Source organism: Triticum dicoccoides, chromosome 2B (genome assembly GCF_002162155.2).
Source record: "Triticum dicoccoides isolate Atlit2015 ecotype Zavitan chromosome 2B, WEW_v2.0, whole genome shotgun sequence".
Classification (NCBI taxonomy): domain Eukaryota; kingdom Viridiplantae; phylum Streptophyta; class Magnoliopsida; order Poales; family Poaceae; genus Triticum; species Triticum dicoccoides.
Genome location: NC_041383.1, coordinates 15487628 through 15495720, shown reverse-complemented (window position 1 = coordinate 15495720; position 8093 = coordinate 15487628). Strand labels below are relative to the sequence as shown.

Sequence of the window (8093 nt, the reverse complement as noted above, 5' to 3'; positions counted from 1 at the left end):
TCTCCCCGCCAGGATCAACCCGCCGCCGACCTCCTCCTACCCCGCAACTCCAGCCACGCCGCCGACGACCCCCTCCTCTTCCTCGACTCCAGCCCACCGTAGCCGAGACGCGCACCGACCATCCATCGCCCTCTGCCACCGCCGCCTCCTCCTTCCCCTCCCTCCTCTCATCTCCTCTTTCACCCCCCTTCGAACCTCCACTGAGCGCTGCCATGGCGACCGAGCTACCATCCGTCCCTCCCTCCCTCCTCACGCCCGGAACCCTAGCTCGCAGCCATGGCGACCGTATGCGTCGCAGGCAGGGAAGGAGCTGCAGCACACCAACACGTCGGCAAGGGAGGTATGAATCTGATCCGCATCCCCTTCTTGTGATGGCGATGACCGATATATCCTTTGTGCAATTGCGAGTTTGGGTGCTAGCCTGTACCTCATGTGTTGCCCCGGTTAATATGCACAACAACAAATGGGGATGTCATGAGTATTGCCACATTTATTCTTCTGCACAAGGTGTTGAGGATAGCAATGCGCCGTATTTCTTATCGAGAGCTTGTTCCTGCACATACATCCTAGGTAAACTAGATGTATAATGCATGATGCTGACTTTGAGAGGCTCAACTGAATTATAGGTTGATATGGAGGGATTAATAATGGATCAGCGGGCCAGCTTGGTGGTTTTGGGGCAAGATGTTTTGAGATCAAACGGTGAGGTAATATCGTGTCCTTCTTTTGGTGGTGTTGGGGCAAGATGTTTTGTCGGGTGAAGAATTCATATGGTTCCGTCATTTACTTCATAATCATGCTTGTTTTTGTATCCTAGGCGGGCTCAGTTTGTACAGTCCTCGCCAATGACCATTCTCTATGAAACCACATGTATTGTTCCAATGATTACCACCTGTATTGTTCCAATGATTACCACCTGTATTGTTCCAATGATTCCGTTGCGCCCTACGGTTATGTTTGGTACTAAAAATAAAATTAGAAAATTTGGGGAGTAACAATTTTGTACTTCATTGTAGCTACTGATGAGTTAACTTGCACTTGCGAAAAAGATATGGACAAAGACTACAACTGGTTTCTACCCATTGGAGTAGAAGAAAGTCGATGAATTGGATCAGTTGAGTGTCTTTCACTGGGCACCGAGGCGAAGATTATTGATCCTGGAACAGGAGATGCTCCGTCTCCGGGTCTGCCACGCGAGCTATGGTTCCGAGGACCCCTTTGTAATGGAAGGTACAACCAGACAAACTTCTTTGTGGTTTATTTGTTGTCTTGGTGAATGCATGATATGTCAGGCAGAATAAAGAAGGCAAGCATCGAACTTGTGTAATTGTTGATGACTACCCTTCGAGCTACATAAAATTGCTAGCCATGCCTTCTGTGTAAGCACAAACATTAACGAATGAAGAGAATTCAATTAGCTGGCTTGTTTGGAATCAGTGGTCTAGGTAGGTTGCAAGGAAGAGGGCTTTTGTATCATTCTTCTTTTGATTTTTTGGATCAGTGGTCTAGGTAGATTCCAAAGACGGGGATTTTTGGTGCTGGCTTCTTTGGAATTAGTGGTCTAGCTAGGTTCCATGGAGGAGGGATGTTTGTTTGTATGTTGGATATAGAAGTAAAATCAATCAAGCAGCTTGCCTAGCTTTGCACTTGTACGTACGTGTGTTTTCTCACCGATGGATCCAAGCTAAGTGCTTCAAAGCCAACAACTCTATGGTTAAGCTCGGCAGTCGACCGCTCAATTCGCGGCGTCCGTCAGAAGCTGCACACTGGACCAATGCCGAATTCAAAGGGATTTGACCTGTTCGTTTTACCTGAACCAAATGTTGACACAAGTGCAGGTGGGCAGTGGACCGGCGACATGCCGGCAGGAGAGACCACTCGTGGGGTCACTTGAAGGGCATGTCGTCGTGGTTGCCGAACAGCCTGGACCACGGGATGCCCCTGCGAAGAAGAGGGATCCTAAAGCCAAGAAGGTGATGTTCATATATTACTGTTCTATTACTGTTCTGAATATCTATGGTTGTTCTGTTTTTTGACTGACGTGATAGTGTGATGTGTGCTGATGCTTGCAGCTATAGGACTGGGATAACCAGGAGTACATTACTGGCCCTGAGGACAAGAAGCCAGAGGTAGCCTTACATTTTTCTGCTAGAAAATCTATATGATGATGATCATCTTATATTTAGTATGAGCCTTGATGTCATAAAACAGAGCAAAGTCAGAGTGGACGTCAGATTCTGCATTATCTATTATTGTTTCACAAAGCTCTAAATTAAATTAAGATGGTCATTGTACCTCTAGGAGCACCAACATTAGATTTAGTGTTATGATTTCTTTTCTCACATTGATTGTACCTGGCAGGGTTATGATGACATTCCCAACGAAATTATTTATCCCGATGTAACAAAGGTGCCTATTCACCCATTATTCGAACAATTTTGTTGCCTCCAGTATCTGCACTTCCACATCGTTTAATACCTATGGCGGCATGAGGACTGGGATGAGGAGGAATATGGCGAATGGACAGCTCCGACCATTCCAAACATGGATTGCAAGGGACCATGGACACAAAAGGTATAACCATGACAGTAGATTAGATATCTAATCGTTCTAGACAAGCATCAATGTGCATTTCAAGTTTTGACATCAGATTTTTTATGTGTTTAGAAAATTAAGAATCCAAACTACAAGGGCAAATGGAAAGCGCCTTTTATCGATAACCCTGGTAACCCAAGCTTACCCGCCATCGTACATTCAGACTTATTTAATGTCCATTTGTCTTTTCTTATAAGAAGCTATGCATTTTGATCACTTCCTATATATATTTGTGGGGTCTACTACCTTTTGTTATGCTTCGTGAAGTACGACATAGGTGCTTTGATCCTTGGCTGCTATTATGTACTGTCACTGATTGTTATCCATCATGTGTTGTGTGCATCATGGTTTACTACTTGAAAATGCATGCTTGGTAGCCTCATTCTCTTGATTATGTGCAGATTTCTGCTCTCCCCTTTTTGTATTCAATCAAGGAATGTATATAATTGTTGGTGAGATATTTGAAGCTCGATGCTTGTGTGCACTAGAATGGAAGTTCTCATGGCTTTCTATGTAAATCTGCAACAGAATGTAGCTTTTACTGGTGTATGACAATTGAGAACCCTTATTTTATCAATAAATTATCATCAGTTCTAATTTGTCAAGAACGCTGTCAGTTCAGTGATGTCCTCATGCAAGCCATGGGCTCATTTGCATGTTGTTTGTCCTGCTAAGATTAACATTTTAAGGCTGTTTACTTCCATTGTTGCATGAAAAGTTTTTGAACTGTTGTGGATGCAAAAAATAAATTGGTGGCATATGATGAACCTGTACTTTCCAAGTTTCCATAATGGACTTGATTTCTATTCACACGCATGTATAACTCGATAAAAATATACATGTTATCTTAATTAGGTGACCGATGCTATTGAGATCGATTCATTTCTTCGCCTTTTTGGAGAATGCTGCCAATAATGTTTCATTTGAACTTTTCTCATCTGCATATGTGAATGTGAATAAATGAGTAGTGTAATTAAGTGCTTTCAAGTTGTTAATGACTCTTTTCTACACTAGTTGTTTGTTCCCTGATATTTAGTCTGTACTCTGTAGTGCTGCTTTGCTACTAAAGCATGAATTTGGCTCATTTGCTTTCAAGAAGTTAACATATTTGTTTTGTGCACTATATGCCCTTTGTTAGAAATATCAAATATTTTGTTCCATCTGTTACTTTCATGCCGATGCTTGGCTTATGAGGTTGCGGGCCGACTTGGGATATGTCAAGATTTATTTTTGTTCATCTTAGTTTTATTTTGTCCATAATTTGATGAATGCTTTATTTTCTTCTGCTTTTGCCATGGATTGTCCAGTTCCAAGTTTTTTTGAGTTGTGAACTTATTTAAAAACCAGAAATCCCAAAGATTTGTACTAGGATCTACAAATGTGTTTCTTTTAGCTACTGCTGGGAGACGGCAGGCTAGAAGCTCTCTCTCTCTCTCTCACACAATCAATCCATAGATCAGTTACTTTGCCATGAGATCACAACATCAGTAGTTAATTCTTTAGCTCCTGCATCTGCACTATACATTTTAACCAGTAGCCTTGCATTTTGAGCTCATGAGGATTGAGCTAAATATGAATATTGTTGCTGCACGTTTTAGGGATATGTACTCAAAGCTATGAAATAACATGAGGCATCGTGCATGTGTTTTACCGAAAGATGGCAATTGCTGCGTGTTTAGTTTTCAGGAAGAAACAAGATTCATGTATTTTTTTTCAATGGGAAGCACAAAATATTTCTCTTTGGGCAATTCTTTCTATTTTTTTGTGTCTATTGTTGCAGACTTACATCCTGGATGGTTGATGGAAATCCAGTTATAGAAGCCCTTGTACCTGAACTGAATATTGGCAATACGTTGATGCTTGCAAAGTTGAAATATAACATGTAGCCAGAGAGGAGGGTGCTGATTGGCCTATGTGGTTATGTATGATTCATATTACTACATTGCGAAGGCCTGCAACACATGGATTCATGGGCAGAGAAGGTAACCTTCTAAAATTTCTTCAAATATGTTATCATGTAGTTACAAGCATTTATTTGGATTAAATATTTCCTTTTTAGATCATGTAGCTTAATTATTGGGCTACAAATATTTATTTTGCAGCCGAATTACTTCATTAAGTTTGTTTCAATAATAGTATTTTGTCCGTGATTACTATGTAGAAAACAGATAATAAGACATGTTTGCCGACACACACATGATCCAAGTATTTCTGTAGTAGTCGGTGTTTGTTTGTACCTTCTGGTTGTTTCCATTGCAAAGTTTTGGAGACAGTCAACCTAGCTCCTTATAATGAAACGGTAGTGCTAATGTTGGATATGGTCGTGCTTTGTTGAACTATTGAAGCTGGTGGCTTCTTCATCTGGATGCACCCAGTGACATGCTTGGAACAAAATAGCTGGGATGCATCTGATAAGCATTGTACTGTAGCCATCATATTCCCTTGGATAGCAGGACTATTCCAATAGGGGTTGGGGTACATTAGTCACACAATTTTATTCTTTGCTATCAAGGTTTCACAAAGAAATACCATCAATTAAAGGTCATGGTTGAACAAACACATGTCACTGTCAGCACCAAAAATAAGCTTACTGATTACGTTCCATTGAGATGTATATGCTTTCTTCCAATTGGTGCTTTTGAGCGCATGGCCCACTTCCGAGGTTACAACCATAACCTTATAATTTTGTTGCATAAGTGTGCCAACTACTGAACTGATTCATGTGCCTGGTTGTTATTGGGCATTTGTGTTTTTTTATATTTCATTATCACAAGTATAACATCATGAATCCTGTATATTGCAGGTTCCTGCAGCTGATAATGACGATGACAACAATGCTGACCTTTTTGGAACCGAAGAAGAGTAGAAGGCAGCCAAAGAGCGTGCTGCCAAAGTGAAAAGTTCTTGCAAGAAGAAAGAATGTATGTTATCCTACATTCTTTGTATTCTACTCACTCATTTATAGCTTTCATGTATTCTTGCTGGTGTAATGTGTTGGTAGTGGGCTCCTTTCTTTTCTCTTCTTTCGCCATCGCACCCATCTTGACGATCTGATGTGTATCTATCGATTTGATGCAGCGTTGTCGTCTTCTTTGCATGACGGCTGGTGTCTCGACGCGTGATGGATTCACTCACATGGAGGTAGCTTTTCTCCGCTACTCGGGCGACAGGCTTACAAGCTTTTGGGTCCATGGCGCCAAAGGTAAACAAGGTATGTCCTGTTCCGTTGATTGATCAGTTCATCTTGCTTTTAAAATTCTTGTGCTATGATTTGCTCAAATTCTATCGAGACAATAGTGGAAATCAAAATTATTTATTTTAAATGCATGCCATTTGTCCCTGACCATTAGTTCTTGTAACTTCATGATGTAAACCTTGTGGCGTTTAATCTTCTTCTATAGACCATGCATTTGGAGTTTATTGCAAGCTCTACCATCTTGATGTGTAATTGCAGATTGTGTTCTTGCTATAATTTTTTATGACTTCTATGTTTTATAATATTCCATGTAAATTAGAATATCCTTGATGTACATTCCTTGATAGTGTAGATGAATATATACAGCTTAGATGATAGTAACCCTTTTATGAATATATATTCATTTTAGACTCTAGCTCAGGTCTGCGCATTATATAAGGAGTTGAATTTGTCGGTTTAAAATATTTGTGCTATCAATCCTTTTCTGTCCTTCTAGACAAAAAAAGTTATTATCTTTGTTTTTTTTTTGCTAATTTACAATATTTCTGCTATCATCAATGTAGATGGGAAGGGATAGGAGCTCAACAAGAAATGGTCTATATTGTGAAGGCCTTTAACTAATAAGTACAGATTGTTTTTTTTATAGAAAACACAAGTAAAGATTATGTGAGGTGATTTATCCATTTTTAGAGTTCCCTCATTAGTGTATCCCTCATTGTTAATTGCTATGCCTAATTGCTATGATTTTTTAGCCATTTTTATAGAGAACACAAGTAAAGATTATGTTTGGTTTCCCATATTCTTTACCTGCTTAATTGCTATGAAATTTTTCAATGTCAGATTACTATCCACACCTGTATGCTTTTCGTCCAAGTATGATGGTTAACTTGAATTAGTGTCATCTTGGTTATGTGTCGTTCTTCTTTTGATCATTTTCTCACATTCCGACACTATTTTCTGTGTGTGCTGCCTATTGTGTTTTGCAGGTACAGATCTTGGTGATCAGGAGTATTAGTAGCCATCCCATGTTCTTTGTTCTCATATTAGCTCACAGATAGGTTCTCAACATGAGTAATTACTCTCTAAAACAATAGTTTAGTGGTGTGCTAAGCCACTATTGCTATACAAGGATTATCAAGAAAATTTGCTCTAGCATGTACACTTTGCAGTCAAATCTAATGAACAAAGTAATTAAGATGAAGCATTTTCTTGATTTTATTAACCTGGAGCTTTTACCATCTCTTCATCGGGTCATTTCTATAGTAGCATCCAGTCAAATCTTTGTTTTTATATCTATATTTGAAGTCTATTAAAAACCTAAAAACATTGAAGGACCGGCAAACCTTTGGTATTTTTGTCAAATCTTTTATTATCCACAATAGGATATCTAAATTCAGTTATTCTTTAATCTTAAAATTTTGAGAAGGCACTTTATTTACATTGGTTGTTACCTTGTGTTATGCGCTACTGAAAGCTATGATCCTATCTAAGATGAGGATATGCATAGGAAGGGAGAAATTTATTGTGTATGTGACATTATCTTGAAAAGAAAATTACAATTATTTATACATGCACACGGGTATGGTGGTTCCCTTTTTGCAGCTCCTTAGGGAGGAGGGGTGTGGACGTGCTTGCAGAGTAAAAAGCGAGTGACACATTGCTCAGAATGCGCCAAGACTTCCATAGTGACTCTGAGAAATTCCAACGCCCATCTGAGCTCCTCCTTTTGGTGATGTCAGCCGGTGAATTTTCTCTACACTGCAGCAGATCCATACATTGCAACACGAAGCAAATTGGATTACAAGGCCGTTGGACAAAGCTATCGATCTAATAGTCAACTGTAGTTTATTACTATGCCATATAAACTATAAAGGCAGTGTAAGTAAGTTATCTGGGCCTACCACTATTATGGCCTGCTTTTGGTATCTCCATGCTTTAGGTATCTCATGTTATATTTTTGACCAAATGCACCAGCGACATGTAATAAGCATTGAACAAATGCACTGGAGACATGTAATAAGCATTGATGCATTGGACCATTACTGCTATAACTATCTATCATCTTCAACTCTTTTGAGTAATACCAGATGTTAGGACATCTACTACATCTTTGATTGCTATACCTCTTTTGGTTAGCGTCCCATCAAAACGGAGGCACTATAGGTGTCTAATTTTTTTTTGGGTCGGTTTGTGTAAGATATGACCGCACCCAGCAGAGGCACTGTTAGGACATCTATTGTATTGTTATCATATATGAATACACATGATAAACCTGGATTACTATCGACTAAGCATTCCTTGC

The 8093-nt window shown here is 39.6% G+C and overlaps 1 long non-coding RNA gene across 1 annotated transcript; it reads left to right on the top strand.

Annotated features, from left to right (window-relative positions):
* The first annotated feature begins 25 nt into the window (after nucleotides 1–25).
* Nucleotides 26–7009, top strand: LOC119361769. The gene is made up of 10 exons (XR_005172961.1): nucleotides 26–340; nucleotides 627–707; nucleotides 1017–1230; nucleotides 1839–1973; nucleotides 2073–2129; nucleotides 2362–2574; nucleotides 2668–2725; nucleotides 4376–4577; nucleotides 5399–5516; nucleotides 5674–7009. It is a non-coding gene; the product is annotated as an uncharacterized LOC119361769 (long non-coding RNA).
* The last annotated feature ends 1084 nt before the right edge of the window (nucleotides 7010–8093 follow it).